Source organism: Bos indicus, chromosome 9, assembly GCF_029378745.1.
Source record: "Bos indicus isolate NIAB-ARS_2022 breed Sahiwal x Tharparkar chromosome 9, NIAB-ARS_B.indTharparkar_mat_pri_1.0, whole genome shotgun sequence".
Lineage (NCBI taxonomy): Eukaryota > Metazoa > Chordata > Mammalia > Artiodactyla > Bovidae > Bos > Bos indicus.
In genome coordinates this window covers 101,851,115-101,868,501 of record NC_091768.1, presented here as the reverse complement: position 1 = coordinate 101,868,501, position 17,387 = coordinate 101,851,115, and the positions used below count along the sequence as shown (strand labels likewise).

General features: G+C 51.9%; 1 long non-coding RNA gene across 3 annotated transcripts; it reads left to right on the top strand.

Annotated features, from left to right (window-relative positions):
* The first annotated feature begins 137 nt into the window (after positions 1-137).
* On the top strand, positions 138-4,264 carry LOC109563604 (uncharacterized). Of its 3 annotated transcripts, none has more exons than XR_011568578.1 (3): positions 174-1,488; positions 1,867-2,549; positions 3,888-4,264. It is a non-coding gene; the product is annotated as an uncharacterized lncRNA (long non-coding RNA). The 3 variants fall into 3 exon arrangements; XR_011568579.1 differs by having other exon boundaries at positions 254-1,488; positions 1,867-1,987; XR_011568577.1 differs by having other exon boundaries at positions 138-1,488; positions 1,867-4,264.
* The last annotated feature ends 13,123 nt before the right edge of the window (positions 4,265-17,387 follow it).

Here is a 17,387-nt window from a genome sequence, read left to right as displayed (position 1 = left end):
CAGGGTCACCCAGGTCTGGGCCCCAGCAGATCCCGGCGCTCATCCGCTCTGAGACCTCCCAGGCAATGAGTCCCACTGGTGGACGAGGCCAGAAACCAGGCAGCGCGTGACCTGGGATCCCAGGTCAGACGCTGGGCGTGGGTTCTGGCTCTGCTGCTCAGGTGGCTGGCAGGCCGCAGCCCCGCCCCGGGTCTCGGCTTCCCAGGCCGGCGCCGGATGAGGGCGCCTCCCTTCCCGGGAGGGCACCCACCCCAGCTCCCTCTGCTTGCCCGTGCTTTGACACAGTGGCGGTCATCTCATCACTGACGCGCGGACACGTGGACTCAACACGTGGTCCCCCGTGCAGTCGCTGAGTCAGAGCACATTTCCTGAGCTGGGACCGCGCGCCCATCGCGGTCCTGAGAGGTTCTGAGCCACAGGGCAGGGCCTGCCTCCCGTGAAGCCGAGCTTCCAGCAGGAGAGGAACAAACTGCAACAGGAGCGTAAACCAGTAACAGCACCGCAGCAGCCGCGGGAGGCCAGCTCCACAGACAGGGCAGCTGCGCTTTCATCAGGAGGGGATCCAAGCGGAGGCCTTAAGATGTGCCAGATCCTCTCAGACACAGATCTTATCAGCCTTTCAGCGTCCAGCTGGTGACTCTGGAGTTTTATTTAGTTGATTCCCCAACACCCGCTCTAATTCAGGATCTAAATCAACAGCCCTCCTGTGTGACACGTGTCCAGTTCGGGTGTGTGCTTGTCACTTTACAATGATGAGGAAAACCATCATATAAACATTTGGCAGAGAAACAATTTTCAATTTGCTGTTTTCATCGCACCTGAGCTTAGGCAAGAGAGTCTCGGTTTCCAAACCGTAGGCGTGGTCTCAGCTCAGAAGCAGCACTGCGGGCCGTGAGTTCCGTGATTTCAGTGTTTCCCACAAATCTTATCACGCAGGGTTTCTTTCCTGGGGGAATGGGAAGTCAGCTCAGCCCCTGACCCTGACCTCAGGGCTCCTGGGCTCTGCTCTGGGCTGAGGGACGGACTGTGAAGTTGGAAACTTTGATCACATGGACACGTCAAGGCCTGCAGACCTCTGCTTCTTTATCAGGTAAACTGATATGGACTTGGAGACCGGATCGATCGGGTTTTGTTTTTAGTCGTAAATAGCAGTTGAAAAGGTAGATGCTCAGACTGAAGAAAAGATTTTTTTTAAGAGAAATTAAGACCAGAGTTAGGCTCTGCACATAAATTTAAAACACATTTTCAGAGCCTAAGATTTTTGCTAACAACACTCTGGCCTAGTCACACCAGATCCCCGGTGAGACCTAGAAAACATCCAGAGAAACCCGGAATCACGTGGGACTTGATCCAAAAGACTGACGGGAACCACAGTGGAAGCATAATGTCTAAGCCCGTGAGAAGGTTAATGATGAAATAATCAACGTTGGCCTCACGGCCGCCAGATGAGCAACTGTCCCTGACGTGTTGGACCAGAGGAGGCCAGAGGTCAGCAGGGCCCAGACCGCGGTCCCCGGGGCCAGGACGTGGGTCCCCAGACTGGGGTCCGCAGGGCGCAGGTTCCAGGACCACAGTCCACGGGGCTGGGATGCGGGTTCCCACGTCTCCAGAAAGCTCGAGTGGCTTTAGATTTCCCTTTCCTCCAACAAAGCCTTCTAGGACCCCCTGTGAAATGAGGAGGAGGCAGAGCGGCTCTGGTGACCCCGGGGCGGGGTCTCGGTCTCCTGAGGGCTGATGGAGACGCTGGAAGAGGGGTGCATGGCAGGGGAAGTCCAGTAGGAAAGTGGGTGCCCTGAGGCGCAGTCAGGAAGGTTCTCCCCAGGACAGATGGAGAGATGCTGTCTGCTCACAGAAACGTTTCTTCAGACCAGCTCCTCACCAGGCCCCAGGGATGCCAGCAAAACTCTGCCCTCCAACAGCTTTCTTCCTGATGAGAGAGGAAACAGAAGAAACAAGCAAATCACACAAAGGATGTGACCATCACAGGGCACCGAGTGCTGGGGGGACACAGGGAGGCCAAGGGGGCCGTGGAGGGCAAGTTCAGACAGAGAGGGTCTCACGGAGAAGATGCTCTGAAAGAGCTGGAGGGCCAGGGAAAGGGGGCGCTGCGGGGCGGGGGGAGGAACTGCAGAGCAGGGAGGGGACTGCGTAGCAGGAAGGACTGCATGAGCTCATTTCCTCTTCCCAGAGCTTCACTACAGCTACCCCCACCCCACCCCAGCCAGCCCCCCAGCCCCACGCAGAGTAGGGGCTTCCCGCGAGTTTGCAATTCTCAGAACGTGCCACCAGAGGGCAGTGTAGGTCCTGCAAGCGTTGACAGGGTCACTTCCGCCCCCTGCGCCCCCTCCTAGATCACACGCTTTCCTTGTAGGGGGCCGTGGTGGGGGGAGGGCAGCTGTCCCAGATGCTACCTCTGTTCCTTATGCCCCGGCACGAGCTGCCGACCCGAGATCTCCGCAGAGCTGGGCGTCCGTCAGCATTGCCACGAGCTCTGGGAAGCTCATGACGCAGAAGCTCATGGACACACCATAAACCACACAGGGCCAAAGGTCAGGATCCTTTCAGTTCTTGATTTCACGTTGGCGTAGCTCTCACACACGGAGAGAATCTCTCCTTAAATGGCACCCCACTCCAGCATTCTTGCCGGGAGAACCCCACGGACGGAAGAGCCTGGTGGGCTGCTGCCAGGGTCCAGCCCCGGCTGATCCAGGGTATTCGAAGGAGAGACGGCGTAGGCGAAGATCAGGAAACAATTGCTTAATTAAACGTTAATTAAGGATATAAAGAGTAATAGAATGAGGATAGCTCAGTGAGGAAATTCAGTGGAGAAAAGAGGCTGAAATAAGGATAGCTCAGTGAGGAAATTCAGTGGAGAAAAGAGGCTGAAATAAGGATAGCTCAGTGAGGAAATTCAGTGGAGAAAAGAGGCTGAATAATTCAGCCAGAAGGTGAGAGAAAGAACGACATGGGGAGACCAAGTTTCGGTGAACAAGGCCCGCACTTTATTTTCCAAAGTAGTTTTTATACCTTAAGTTATGCATAGAGGATAACGGGGGAAGGGGTAGAGTCCTGCAGCAAGCCAGGCTTTCTTCCTGCAAACTTATCATATGCAAAAGCTTAGGTGATTTGCATCATCTTCTGGCCCGGAGGCCTGTTAACATTTTAAGACCCTTTCTTCAGAAAACTTATTTTTCTCTAAAGATGATTGGTCAGGAGCCACCCTCCAAAAGCATTAGATAAAGTTGCATTCCTACAGAGCAAAAGTGTGGTGGGCTATAACAAGAAAAAGAATTAACTCAAGGGTCCCAGGTTACAAACATTAAAGCTACTACTTACACCAATCATATTAATCAATACACTGCCAGGGACACAGCAGGTAAGGGATATGGAAACTTAGCAGCAAACACTGGCCCAACAAGTGAAAATCCCTTCACCAATACAATTTCTAATCAATCTTTTAACTACTCAAAGGAATCTGTGTTTAGACAGTTTAGAACATCTCCTGCCTCTCACAGTTGGGAGGCTCTGAACAATCACATGTGGCTGGAAAAACCTATTCAGGCAGGCTAGAGGATTTCCAAAGGAGTTTGTAGGTTAAACACTGTCACACCCAGGAATTATTAACTGGAGCTGTAAGCTAACTCTTTTTTCAGAGACAGGTGGTGGGGGACAGCCCCCCGTAAAGTCAGAGGTGTAGGTGAGAGCACAAAGCAGAAAGTAGGCAGACTCTGGTTTTGGGGGTAGATGCTCGAGAATTTCCAGGGGGACTCCTGAAGCTCGATCCCGCCTTTGCGTATGCCGAGCTTCCTTACTCATGACCTTTGTCATGGGCGGGGTTCCTCACGCTGGCTCCCGGCAGTGATAGAATTCCATTTGAGCTATTCCAGATCCTGAAAGATGATGCTGTGGAAAGTGCTGCACTCAATATGCAATATGCACTCAATATGCAATATGCCGGCTCCCGGCAGGCTGCAGTCCACGGGGTCGCAGAGTCGGACACGATTGACCGTCTGAACACGACACTTCGCTGATCCGCATCGCTGTATGGCAGAAACCAACATAACACTATAAAGCAACTTTCCTCCCATTAAAAAATACATTAACAAAATAAAACAAGATATTAAAAAACTCTTGTAGGGAATTCCCTGGTGGGCCGGTGATTAGGACTCAGGTTTGATCCCTCCTTCGGAACTAAGATCCCAAATGCCGCAATCGTGGCTTAATTAATTAATTAAAACACCCTGGTAGAGGAGCAGAAAAGTTACCCAAGTATTAGACAAAGCCTTCCTTGTAACAGGTCCGTAAGAAAAATTTCATTTCAGAATAGGTCTTCGGTGGTGCAAACGACTCAGGTAACCCCCGGAAAAAGGTTCAGACAACATGCCTGTATTTCTCAAGCACCGCTGTGGTTCGGTGGACAGGCCCTGTCCGAGACGTGCAGTACCCCCGGGCCTCCATGCTCCAAACTCAGCCCAGGCCGCCCTGACCCCCAGGCGGCCGGCCCCTGCGGGCTGCTCGTTGCCACAGGGCTCCCTGACAAGCCTCCCCGGGTCCATCAGCCCTGAGCCTCCTGCGCGCCTCTCAGCCTCCCAGCCTGGCGGCTCCTGCTCGACTCCCTAACTCAGCTGAAACTGAAGCCCTGTGACCTGCACCACCTCCCAAGGATCCGTCCGGGTATCCCTCATTCCAGGGCCTCTCCCCGGCCCTGCCAGCATCATCCACCTCCTCTTCTGCTAGGTCACCTCTGGACCCTGGGCTTCCCCTCCTTCCCTTCCTGGGCGTCGCTCTGCTCACCTGGGCACCTTCCTGGGCGTCGCTCTGCTCACCTGGGCACCTTCCTGGGCGTCGCTCTGCTCACCTGGGCACCTTCCTGGGCGTCGCTCTGCTCACCTGGCCGCCTTCCTGGGCGTCGCTCTGCTCACCTGGGCAGTGCTCTGACCTCCCACCTGGGCTTCCTCTGCAGCGCTGCCCGCCGCACCCACCATCCGCGCTGCGGCGTATGGTTCTGTCAGCAGACCATTGTGCCCGGATCCCTAAAGTGTGTTGAAGGGAAACCTGCCGCCGCCCTGGTCCTCCTGGAGGAAGCCTGGCTCATCTGTCTCGTCCCTGAGCCCCATGACCTTGGCCACTGAGATCTCAGCTAATCCTGAGGCGCGCCCCACCTTAATTCATATCACAGTGCAGTGCCCTCCAGGAGGGTGCCTCCAGCCACAGGCGGCTACTTAAATGTGGATGCTTTGTTGCTGCTGTTTAGTTACCAAGTCATTCCGACTCTTTGGAGCCCGTGGACCGCAGCCCGCCAGGCTCCTCCGTCCCTGGGACTCTCCAGCAAGAGCACTGGAGTGGGCTGCCATTTGCTTTCCCGGGTGCTCCTTCCAACCCAGGGATCGAACTTACGTCTCCTGCATTGGCAGGCGGATTCTCTACAACTGCGCCACCAGAGAAGTTAAATAAAATTTGAAATTCCGTTCTGTGGCCACACGGGCCACATATCAAGAGCCCTGTGGCTGAGCGAGGCCAGGGCTCCCGAGCTGGAGAGCTGATTATAGAACATTTCTGTGGAGGCAGAAAGTTCCACTGGACAGCACCGTTGTAGAATATTGGTTGGGAGTCTTAGTTACAGACACAAGAACCCTCTTCAGCAAGTTTAAGCGGAAAGGGAATTATCATAGAATAGTAGGTACCTTGCAGAACTTTCGAGAGAGCTGGCGTGGAAGCCACACGGACAGAGACAATATACCCCAGCCCCTCCTCCCCAGGCTGCTTGCAGAGTCCTGGCGGCCTCCCCGGCCAACTCCCGTGTCCTCTCCCCTCACACGCGTCCCAGCTGTCTGGGACTCTGTGCCCATTTGCTCCCGGGTCTGTGTCTGGGGGTCTCGGCCTCTGGCACCCCACCTTGCAGGATCGCCTCATCTCCACCTGCAATCCCTGCACCTCTTCCCTCCCCATTGTGGCAGGACCCCTCGTCCGGGGCCCCAGCTCATCAGGACAGGTCACCGTGTGATGATGCCTTGGCCTGCGGCTCAGGCTGGGGTGTCCTCCGGGCCAGCTCGATGGAGTCGCGTTCGCGTCCTGGAAACCGTTCCCCCACAGGACCCAAGAGCACAGACAAAGCCGGGAGCGTGTTGCTCATGACCCACTGGGTCCCGCCAGCACCCGCGCCCCTTAATGTCCAGTGCCTGGGACCTGGGAGAGAAAGAGAAACCCAGAACTGCAGGGGCTCCGGGCCCCCAGCCCTGCCCTGTGAGCCCTCCACGGGCAGCCCTGCAGCCCTAACAAGGCCGAGTCCTTGAGACGTGCAGAGGGCATCTGGAGGATCCTTCCTCCTGGCTTGATCAGCCCCGCTGGTGAGACAGAATTCTGCAGACAGTTCAGGAGGCTGCGGGTCCACCAGAGGGGCCCCACACACTCGTGTCTGGGGGGGACCCTTTTCCTGGTTCACGAACGCCCTGGGCCCTTCATCCTGCAAGCGCTCTCTCCACGTGACTGCATCGAAGCCTACCCGCTTCCCGAAAGCCCCCTTCAAATGCCATCACAGCGGGGGCGAGGGCTCACCATGTGGGTTTGAGGGGACACAGTCCCATGCACCCCCCTGGCTCTGAGCTCCCCAGGGCAGAAACAAGACCATGCAGGTCCGGGGTGGTGAGTGCTGGGTGAGCGCACTTGGAAGCCTGATGGGGCCGGCTGGTCTCACGGAGCTGTCAGGAGCTGGGCTCACAGCTGGTCAGGGTGGGCTCCCTGGAGGAGGCCCCGGGGAGGGTGCCAGGGGCTGACCACCAGCTCGCACAGCGCCCCTGTGCTGGGCGACACCCCCCCGCCCCGACCACCCCACTCCCAAAAGAAGCCTGGTCTGCACACTGTCTCCTCTGCCCGACACCCTGCCCAGCGCTCCCGTCCAGGGTCTCAGAGGCACTTTCTCTGATGGTCCCGTCGGAGGCTACCCTCCCCACCCCAGCCTGTCCTCTTTCTCTCCCTCTCTCATCGCCTGCCTCGCCCTCCTCACACTGGGCATAAGCGTGCTGATTCACCCTCCCCGCCTGTGTCTCTGTTCCTCTCTGTCTCTCCCCCGACTCCATCTCTGTCTGTCTCTCTCAATTCTTGTTTCTCTCTCTGTTCCTCTCTGTCTCCCTGTCTCTCTCTCTCCCTCTCTCTCTGTCTCTCTCTCTCTCCGTGTCTCTCTCTCTGTCTCTCCCTGTCTCTCTCTCCCTGTCTCTCTCTCTCCCTCTCTGTCTCTCTCTCTCTCTCCGTGTCTCTCTCTCTGTCTCTCCCTGTCTCTCTCTCCCTGTCTCTCTCTCTCCCTCTCTGTCTCTCTCTCTCCCTGTGTCTCTCTCTCTCTGTTCCTCTCTCTCTCCCTGTCTCTCTCTCTCCCTCTCTCTCTGTCTCTCTCTCTCTCCGTGTCTCTCTCTCTGTCTCTCCCTGTCTCTCTCTCCCTGTCTCTGTCTCCCTGTCTCTCTCTCTCCCTGTCTCTCTCTCTGTCTCCCTGTCTCTCTCTCTCCGTGTCTCTCTCTCTGTCTCTCTCTCTCTGTCTGTCTCTCTCTCTGGTCCTCTCTGTCTCCCTCCCCACCTGCTTGTCCTGCTGGAACGTGAGCAGAGCCCTCGCCTGCCTGTGTCTGCCTGAACCCCAGGAGCACCACCCGGAATGCCCAGGGGTCCCTGCAGCGCCTGCAGGAGGGTGGAGGCGAGGCTGGGCCAGCGTGGGGAGCAGCGCAGAGACGGACAGGGGCTCCCGTGAGGGCCACCTCCCCTTGGTCCTGTCCCCCTCCCCACCCCAAAGTCACTGTGTTCCCAAGGCCAAGCTCGCTCGGCTCGCCACAGAACAGGCCTGTGAATCCGGGACCAGGTGTTGAGGCAAGAAAACCGACTGGATCCAGAAAGCCAGCTGACAGAGAAGACTAGGCTAGCGCCTCGAAAGAACCATCTTATCGGGGGCTGGACGCCGGGATCTTTACAGGTCAGACATTGGGGGAGGTGAGGAAGCAAAGTAAAAAGGCCAGTAACCTAGCAGACAACTCCTAGAACGGCAAGCCTCGGGCGGGGGATGTGCTAATTTCGTCCCTCCTGCCATCTACAGGTGGGCAGGGCTCTGAACAGAGGCACTGTAGTTAACAATCAGGGAGGGGCAGGGTCCTCCGAGGCAGGCCGCTCTGTGTGATTATAATAACAAAAGCGACGGTCAGCGAGTCAAACAAACAGTTCCAACATGGAGTCAGAATTGTCTTCTCTCTGCAACAACTGGAAAACTTCATTTCCACACCTGGTAGCAGCCGAGAGCAGAAAAATGCTTGCGCTCAGACACCTGGAAGCCACGGGCTCAAACCCGGGACCCTCCTGAGCTGCAAGAGGACCTGTCCCGTCCCAGGGGAAAGGACTGAGGGGTGACATCGGGGCCGTCCTGTTCCTCCCCCTGGGGCAGCCACGTGACACCTGGGGACCACAGCAGGCCCCCTGCTCCCTCGGTGGAGGTGTCCAGAGTAGCTCTTATTACTGCTGCAGGCAGCGGCCCCTTCAGGGAAAGGACCCAAGGACACGAGCATTTGCTCAATCAGCATCAAATTCCGTAAAGCCCCCTCTTTTCTTTTAAGCGTAGAACTAGGCCAGGGATGAGATGAGGACAACCCAAATATTAGCTTTCAGACTCGCTGCTCAGAGCTGCAATCCAGGCCACAGGGCATGGCCCACGTGGAAGTGTGTTTGAGGTCAAGCCAACAAGCCTAACCCCACTGAATGAACCTGCTTTGTGGGTGAAAGATTTCTAAAGAAATTGATCTTACTCTGTGTTTCAGTGTTTGCGACTAACCCGTGTACCCACAGGACACTCACAGTATACTCTTCAACTCACCCGAATGCCGCTGGCTACTTCGATCTCTGCCCTTCACCCCATTTAGGAGATGTGCTAGCTGAGGCCAGTCTCAGCCTTTGGAATCCAGGCTCCCAGCCTGCTGGCTGCAGGCTCTGGAGAGGCACTGCCGTGGGAAGCCGTGAGCTCACCAGCGGGTATTAGATAAAACAGGAAGAGACCCTCACGGGGCATCAGAGGCAACGATCTGTACTGTGTCTCGAAGAGGCTGGCAGCTGACACAGCAGGCTGGGGACCCCTCGTTATGATAAAGGAAATCCGTGCTCATGAAAAATGTGACAAGCTGCCAGTATTCGGTATTCAGAATACACACCTTTTTCAATTGCTTGAAACATCACTTTTCAATTGTTTAAAACCTGATGTTGGGGGCCAGAGTGAGGCGCTCCGCCCGTGGCAAAGGTCATGAGGAAGGAGGCTCGACATACGCAAAGGCGGGATCGAGCCTCAGGAGTCCCCCTGGAAATCCTCGAGCGTCTACCCCCATAACCAGAGCCTGCCTACATTACTACTTTGTGCTCTTACCTACACCTCTGACTTTACAGGGGGCTGTCCCCCACCACCTCTTTCGGAGAAGGAGTTAACCTAGAGCTCCAGTCAATAAAAACTCTTGGGTGTGACAAGAGTGTTTTAACCTACAAACTCCTCTGAAGGTTCTCTAGCCTGCCTGACAGGCTCGTCCGGCCACATGTGATTGCTCACAGCCTCCCAACCATGAGAGGCACGAGATGCTTTAAACCTTCTAAAAACAGGTTCCTTAGAAAAGTTAGAAAACTATTAGTATAAGTATAATGGGCTGATTAGAAATTGTATTGGTGAAGGGTTTTTCATTTGTTGAGCCAATGTTTGTTGCTAAGTCTCCATATCCCCTGCCCTTATACACATTAATGAATATATAGAATTAACCTTTGATATTAATCACGTTAGACCTTAGGCTAAGTAAATTCTTTCCTTAACTAAAACCCACTACACCCTCACCCTGTAGGAGTGTAACTTTACTTGGGTGGCGTCTGTTTTGAGAATAATCAGCCCTGGAGAAATAAGCGTCCTGATTGACTGACCGCTGTCACAAGGAGAGGGTCGTAAATTGTCAGCAGGCCCCCCTGGCCAGAAGATGATGTAACACCCCTAAGACCTCTGTATACATTTGTGTGAAGCACCTGACTTTAATAAAAGTCAGGACTGCTGTCCCCACGTGACTTTTGTATAACATCTTAGTGTATAAAAACAGACTCTGGAAAATAAAGAATTGGGATCAGTTTCTCGAAATACTGGTCTCCCCATGTCGCTCTCTCTCTCACTCTGGCTGAGTCTCCATCTGGAGCGCGGAACCCACCATGCTTACTAATTATGCCTGGGCTTCTAAGATCCGACCGGGGAGGCCTCAGTGTCTCCTCTCCTTCGGGAGAACGGAAGGACGCCTGCGGCCTACGTAAGTGGTGCAAACTTCTTGTCTTGAAGTTTTATTGGTCTCCCGAGTAAACCAAGCTACTCAGCCTCTTTTCTCCACTGAATTCTCCTACGGAGCTATCCTCATTCTATTACTCCTTACACATCTAATTAATATCTAATTGAAGCTATTGTATCCTGACCCTCGCCGCCGCCGTCTCTCCTTCGAGTACCCTGGTTCAGCCGGGGCTGGTCCTCGGCAATTTAGGTTTTTAAAAAGTAATAATAATAAATGATCTAAAACACACCTAAGCATATGGAACAGATATGGAACAAGATATGAAATGAATGAAGAAGCGCTGAGCTGGGCTGGGGCTGAAGTTACGCCCCGGGCCAACCACAGACCTGCAAACAGACAAACTGACATTGCCAAGCCATGGCCCAAAAAACAGCCCGTGGGGACATCATCAAGCCTTGCATCCCGTCAGCCACAAGTGAAAAGACAGGCGAAATTTCTGTTACAACGGACAATGCTTCAACTATTTAGCCATAAATCAAGAATTCGTGGGAATTTTAAAATAAGACACTGGTGGTTCTCTCATTGCTTTATTCCATTGTGTAATGCATATTGAAAATACTCACATTTAACTTTCTGAAGTAGACACGGTGAAGAGTGTCCGAGTGTTCTTTATAATTTTTTTCATTAAATATGTGCCAATATGATGACTCTTCCTGAGTATATAGAACTATTGAAAGAAATTAAAGACAGTGAATGTGATGATATTTGCCAGTGCTCACTGAAAGAGTTTCCCTAAGATTTACCCCTACTTTTCCTCTAACTCAAGAATTTCTGTAAATGGAATGTTTTCCAAATGCTCAATAATCAAAGCAACAAACAGCAGTGTGACCTGTTTTCTCCCCAACAGCACACCTAAGAAGGAGCTAAACCTGAAGCTTAAAGCCTTCATATAGAAAGTTCTGACCGGTCCTTCTCTGGCGGCCCAGTGGCTTAGACTCCATGCTCCCAATGCAGGGGGCCTGGGTTCGATCCCTGGTCAGGGAACTGGATCCCACATCCCACAACTAAGTGTTTTCTGCTGCAACTAAGACCTGGATTAGCCAAATAAGTAAATACTAAAAAAAAAAAAAAAAAAAAAGCAACCCTTGTGACCTAGCTATACAGGTATGCAAATTTATTTCCAATTGAAATTTTTGCACTACAAATCAATAATAATGATAGTACAGAGTTTCCTAACATGAATAAACAGGCAGAACATTTAAATAGTTAACCGTATTATGTATTCCACAACCGCTCCCAAGTTGAAGCGGTACTTTTCCGTTTAGGCAATCTCTAACCTTGATGTCAAGGTTAACACAACTGACTTGAAACAATGTAGGTGAATTCATTTAGCTTTAACTGTTGGTTTTGGGGGTTTTTTCCCTAGACTTGTGGGATCTTAGTTTCCCCGCCAGAGATTGAACCCGGGATCCCTGCAGAAGAATCATGGAGTCCTAACCACTGGACCACCAGAAAGTCCTTGATATAACTTTGAATCTGATATGCTTTTCCTTCAAGTTTGTTTTCAAAAGTAAACTATTTTTGTTGATGAGAATGCAGATAAGGAAAATGATTTTTTGTTTCTGTTTCTTTTTTGGTACTCAATTCAGTTCTGGAAACTTCTTCAGTATGTTTGGAACAACTTGAGTGTGTGAGTATACTTTTTTAAACTATAAATGCTATGAAATTTAAATAGAGATCAAGTATTGGCAATCAAAATTTAGCATCGAAATTGAGATGAATTGTAAGTGTAAAATACACACCAGATATTGAAGACATAGTACAAAAAAAAGAAAATAAAATACTTCTATAATATTTATTATTGAGGTTTTCCTGGTAGCTCAGCTGGTAAAGAATCCGCCTGCGATGCAGGAGACCCCAATTTGATTCCTGGGTCAGGAAGATCCACCAGAGAAGGAATAGGTTACCCGCTCCAGTATTCTCAGGCTTCCCTGTTGGCTCAGCTGGTAAAGACTTCGTCCGCAATGGGGGGCACTTGGGCTCCATCTCTAAGTTGGAAAGATCCTCCGGAGCAGGGAACGGCCACCCAGTATTCTGACCTGGAGAATTCCTTGGACTGTATAGTCCATGGGCTTCCCAGGTGGCGCTAGTGGTAAAGAACCTGTTTGCCAGTGTGGGAAACATAAGGGACTCTGATTTGATCCCTGGGTTGGGAAGATCCCCTGGAGGAGGAATGACAACCCACTCCAGTATTCTTGCCTGGGAAATCCCATGGACAGAGGAGCCTGGTGGGCTACAGTCCCTGGGGTCGCAGAGAGTCAGACACAACTGAGCAGGCACCTGGTGTAGTCCATGGGGCTGCAAAGTTTTGGACACGACTGGACGACTTCCACATATGTTGAAATGGTATTTTAGATATATTGTGCTAAATAGACTGCATTATTAAAATTACCTTCACCTCTTTCTTTTAACATTTTTAACGTGGCTGCTACAATACTCAAGGTTCAGGTTGTGGTTCCTGTTACATTTCTACTGGGAACCACTAACCCAGACTGTCTTCCTTCCAAAGGCCACAGGTGTGTGGGAGGGGGGCATTCCGTTGCCCTACTGCCCTACTAGGGCTTCCCAGGCGTTGCCAGTGTAAAGAACCCAGCTGCCAATGCAGGAGACGTAAGAGACGCATGTTCTATCCCTGGGTTGGGAAGATCCTTTGGAATAGGAAATGGCAACCCACTCGAGTATTCGTGCCCGGAGAATCCCATGGACAGAAGAGCCTGGCAGGCTACAGCATCAAGGGTCACAAGAGGTGGACACACTGGAGTGACTTAGCACATGCGTGTTGTCCTATTAAATGTTCCACTTACTGGAGAAGGGCTTCCCTGGTGGCTCAGCTGGTAAAGAATCTGCCTGCAATGCGGGAGACCTGGGTTCGATCCTTGGGTTGGGAAGATCCCCTGGAGAAGTGAAAGGCTACCCACTCCAGTATTCTGGTCTGGAGAATTCCATGGACTGTCCATGGGGTCAAAAAGAGTCACACACGACTGAGCAACTTTCACTTACTGGAGAAGCTGGGTCACTTCCTCAGAGTTTCCCTTAACTAGTCCCGTTAACGGTTTCATTTCCAGGGAACTGCAAGATGTGCCCACAGGCCTGACTTGACTCAGAATCAAGATCTGGGGTGGACTGTGGGCCGGGTGCTGCCAGGGGGCACTTAGAGTGGGCTGCAATGCTGAGCGGGTCCAGCTGCACCCCTGACTGTAAACGGGCATTTCCCCCTTTCAGACGGACCTGGGAGACCCGCCCTGTGGAGACCCAGTTCCATCCCCTTACTGAATAAATCAGGTCTGCATCCTTGATGACCTTTGCCTGCATCAATATTTTACGAAGGATTACAGACCAAAAGAGAGGAGGTGGGGGGCCTTCCCTGGCAGCCTGGTGGTCAAGCCTCTGTACTCCCATTGCAGAGGGCACAGGTTTGATCCCCGGTCTCAGGGAACTAAGTTCCCACAAGCCACCTGACAAAATAGTAATTCATTAGGGATTACACACTGATGTTGATTTAATTCTGCCGTTCCTTCATATTTATTCGCTGAGCTCATCCTAGAAAGAAGAGCTTTCCTTTGTGACTGAGGCTGTCTGAAACAATTCATACAGATAAATGCTTCTTTCTCTTTAGTTACCCGAAGAAGTGGTGCACTGGTTATGGCAAACGAGTGTCCGGATTTTTGCTCTGTTTACTCCCCTCTGCATCTCATTTTCATTTACTTTATTTTTTGGCCTCACCACACAGCTTGTGGGATCTTAATTCCCCCACCAGGGATCGAACCAGCAACCCCTGTAGTGGAAGTGCAGCGTTCCAAACCCTAGACCCCCAGGGAATTCCTTTTGCATTGTCTTAAAGACTTTTTTCCTCTGTTAAGTTTTTAAAGACTAACTTTGTCGGGATATAGTTCACATATCCTACAACTGACCCCTTTAGAGTATAAAAGCCAGTGGTTTCTAGCACAGCCACAGTGTGCAACCACCACCACAACCAATGTCAGGCCATTTTCATCGCCCCGAGAGGAGAGTGTGGATGCATTAACACCCCTGTTTCCCAGCCCCAGGCAGCCACCAGGCAACTTACTGTGTCTGTGGATTTGCGCACCCTGGATGCTTCATACGAGTGGAATCAAGGATAAAGAGAAAGTGCAAGTCGCTCAGTTGTGTCCAACTTTTTTCGATCCCATGGACTATACAGTCCATGGAATTCTCCAGGCCAGAATACTGGAATGGGGTAGCCTTTCCCTTCTTCAGGGGAAATTCCCAACCCAGGGATCGAACCCAGGTCTCCTGCATTGAAGGTAGATTCTTTACCAGCTGAGCCACAGGGGAAGCCCAAGAAAACTGGAGTGAGTAGCCTATCCCTTCTGCAGGGGATCTTCTCAACCCAGGAATCGATCCGGGTTCTCCTGCATTGCAGGCAGATTCTTTACCAACTGAGCTATCAGGGAAGCCCAGAATCAAGGACAGATGGCCCTTTGTGTCTGGCTTCTTGTACTTCAGCAGTGTTTGCAAGGACCGGCCATGCAGTAGCACGGCTCAGATACTTCATATTTACCAACTCTCAGCTGATCCGACATGAGCTGTTTGCACTTCTTCACTATGGTTTATAATGCTGCTACGAGCATTCCTGGCCAAGTTTTTCTGAGGATACATGTTTTCACTTCTCTCAGGTGTGTCCCTAGGCATGGAATTGCTGGGTCACAAGGCAACTCTGTGTTTAATCCTCTGAAGAACTGCTGGACTGTTTGCCAAAGCAGAGACACCATTTTCCTTTCCCTCCAGCCGTGCACGAGGGTTCCTATTTCTCTGTGTCCTCACCAACACCTGCTGTTTTCCATTCGCTTTGATTGTAGCTATTTTGGAGAGTGTGAAGAGGTATCTAATTACGAATTTGATTACCATTTCCCTGATAGCTAATGCTGCTGAGCATTTTTCATACGTTTATTGGCCATTTGTACCTCTTCTTTGGAAAAACGTCTATTCGATCTTTGTTTTTTTGGCCATACAGCATGGCGTGCAGGATCTTAGATCTCCAACTAGGAATTGAACCCAACCCCCCTGCACAGAGTCCTAACCACTGGACCACCAGGGAAGTCCTTCTTTGCTCATTATTTAACAGGGTTATTTGGGGTTTTTTGTCTTTGTGTTATTGAGTTGTAGAAGTTCTTTAAGTATTTTAGATACAAGTCCCTTATGGATATTTGATTTCTAAAAATACCCTGTTCTGTGGACCGTCTACCTTTTTGTTTTCCCTGGAGGATCATGAATTCACAGAATTGCTCCCACATTTCAACTGTCTAGAGTCAGTACTTTGGATACTCAGACCATCCTGTGTTTAGCCAAGGGGAGCCCCTCCAAGCATGGCTTCCTATTCCATCAGCATCCTCACAAAGGCAGAATTTCAGGTCAGCATCAGCAGAAAATGAGAGGACTTTCCAGGCTCCAGACGACCCCCAAGCCCACCTCCACGGCTGGGACCGCTCTGCCTGCAGCACGCAGGGGTCTGAGCAGGTGGGCGGCTCCCACTGCCTGCTATGTCTGTGTGGGAGGAGGGAGCCACCGTTTCTGCAGGCCTGGTTTTCCCCCAGCCTGGTTTTCAGCGCACACAGAGCCCAATGACTGTGCAGGAGAGGCGGAGATGAGGACCCAGCCAGCTCCAACACCTCCGACCTCCCTTTGAGGACACAGATGCACACAGACACCCTCTCTCCCTGGCGGGCTGCAGTCTGTGGGGTCGCAAAGAGTCGGACATGACTGAGCGACTGAACAACAACCTCTCTCCATCGTTGTCCTTCTGGAGCGAAGATAAAACTCAGAGGATTAAAGGGTGGTGCAAGGTACAGCCTCTCCTGAAAAAGAAAAATCAAACAAGCAACCCAGTAGCAAAAGACAGGTGGGTGGGCAGGATCCCAGACCCAAGCTGTCCGAAGGGGGACACAAGAAAGAAGTGGACCTTGACGTCCTGAGGGGACGCGGGGAAGCCGAATCGGCTGTTGGCAGTGTGTCCTCCCACAGACATCCCTGCTTTTTGTTCTCACAAAAGCTCAGCAACATGTATGATGTGATGTTTGTTTCTACTTTATAGGTTAAAAAATTGAGGCCTGAGGGGTTCGAGGAACTTGTCCCATGTAGGCAGCTAAAGAGCAAGTGGGGTGTCGGCCTGAATGGAAGGTCTGAGCTCCTCCCGCACCCTGGCTCGGAGGGTTGGAGGCAGGAACCCGGGCCTTGGACCCCCGAGAGGGACAATCTGTAAGATGCTCCTTCCCAAAGGGCTCTGTGGGGAAGGAATTTGGGGAATGCTATGCGTGTTTTTATGATCCCGTCATTCCCAGGACCTTAGTAAAGATTCAGAAGAGCTACAGAAGAAACTAACCTTGTCTGAATCAAGTAAGTTTTTGGATACATTTGACCGAGAAAACTGGCCTCACCATTTTCCCCCCTGAAACTCTGGAAGACACGGGGCGGGGAGGCTGCCTGTGTTCAGGTTGTGCGACGCCTGTGTCTCCCGTGACCAGCAGCAGCCACTCTGGGTGATGCCAGGCACCCCGGGGGGACTCAGCCCCTCTCACCTTTCAGGGGCCGGGCTACACCCCTTGATGCTGGAGCCTGAAATGTCACACACTTCAGCCGGAAAGGCCAGAGAGTGACGGTTCTATTTTCTTTATTCCTTTGCCATTGATTCACTAGCAAATTACTGAACCACTAGGCGGAGTGAAGACTCCCTGCTGTGAAAGACTCTTTGGGATTTCTCTGTGCTGAGTAGTACCGAGTAACTGAGGAAGAACAGCCGGAACCGGGAAGAATCTGAAAGGATTCCCCAAGCCCTGGGGGCAGTGCAGCGGATTCATTACAGGTGGGAGGGCAGGGGCCGGCTCTGCCTTCGGATGTGAAACCCGTACTTTGGCTTTTGAATTTAAGTGTCAAGGCCCTCTCTCAACTCCAGGATTCTTTGGTTTACTCATTTACCACGTTCTTTAAATTATTATACTAAGCTAACCAAACTGACCTGTGCCTGCCTGACCGGAACCAAAGAAAGGCATATTTTATTTGGCCAAAATGAAAAATGGGCAACAGGACAAA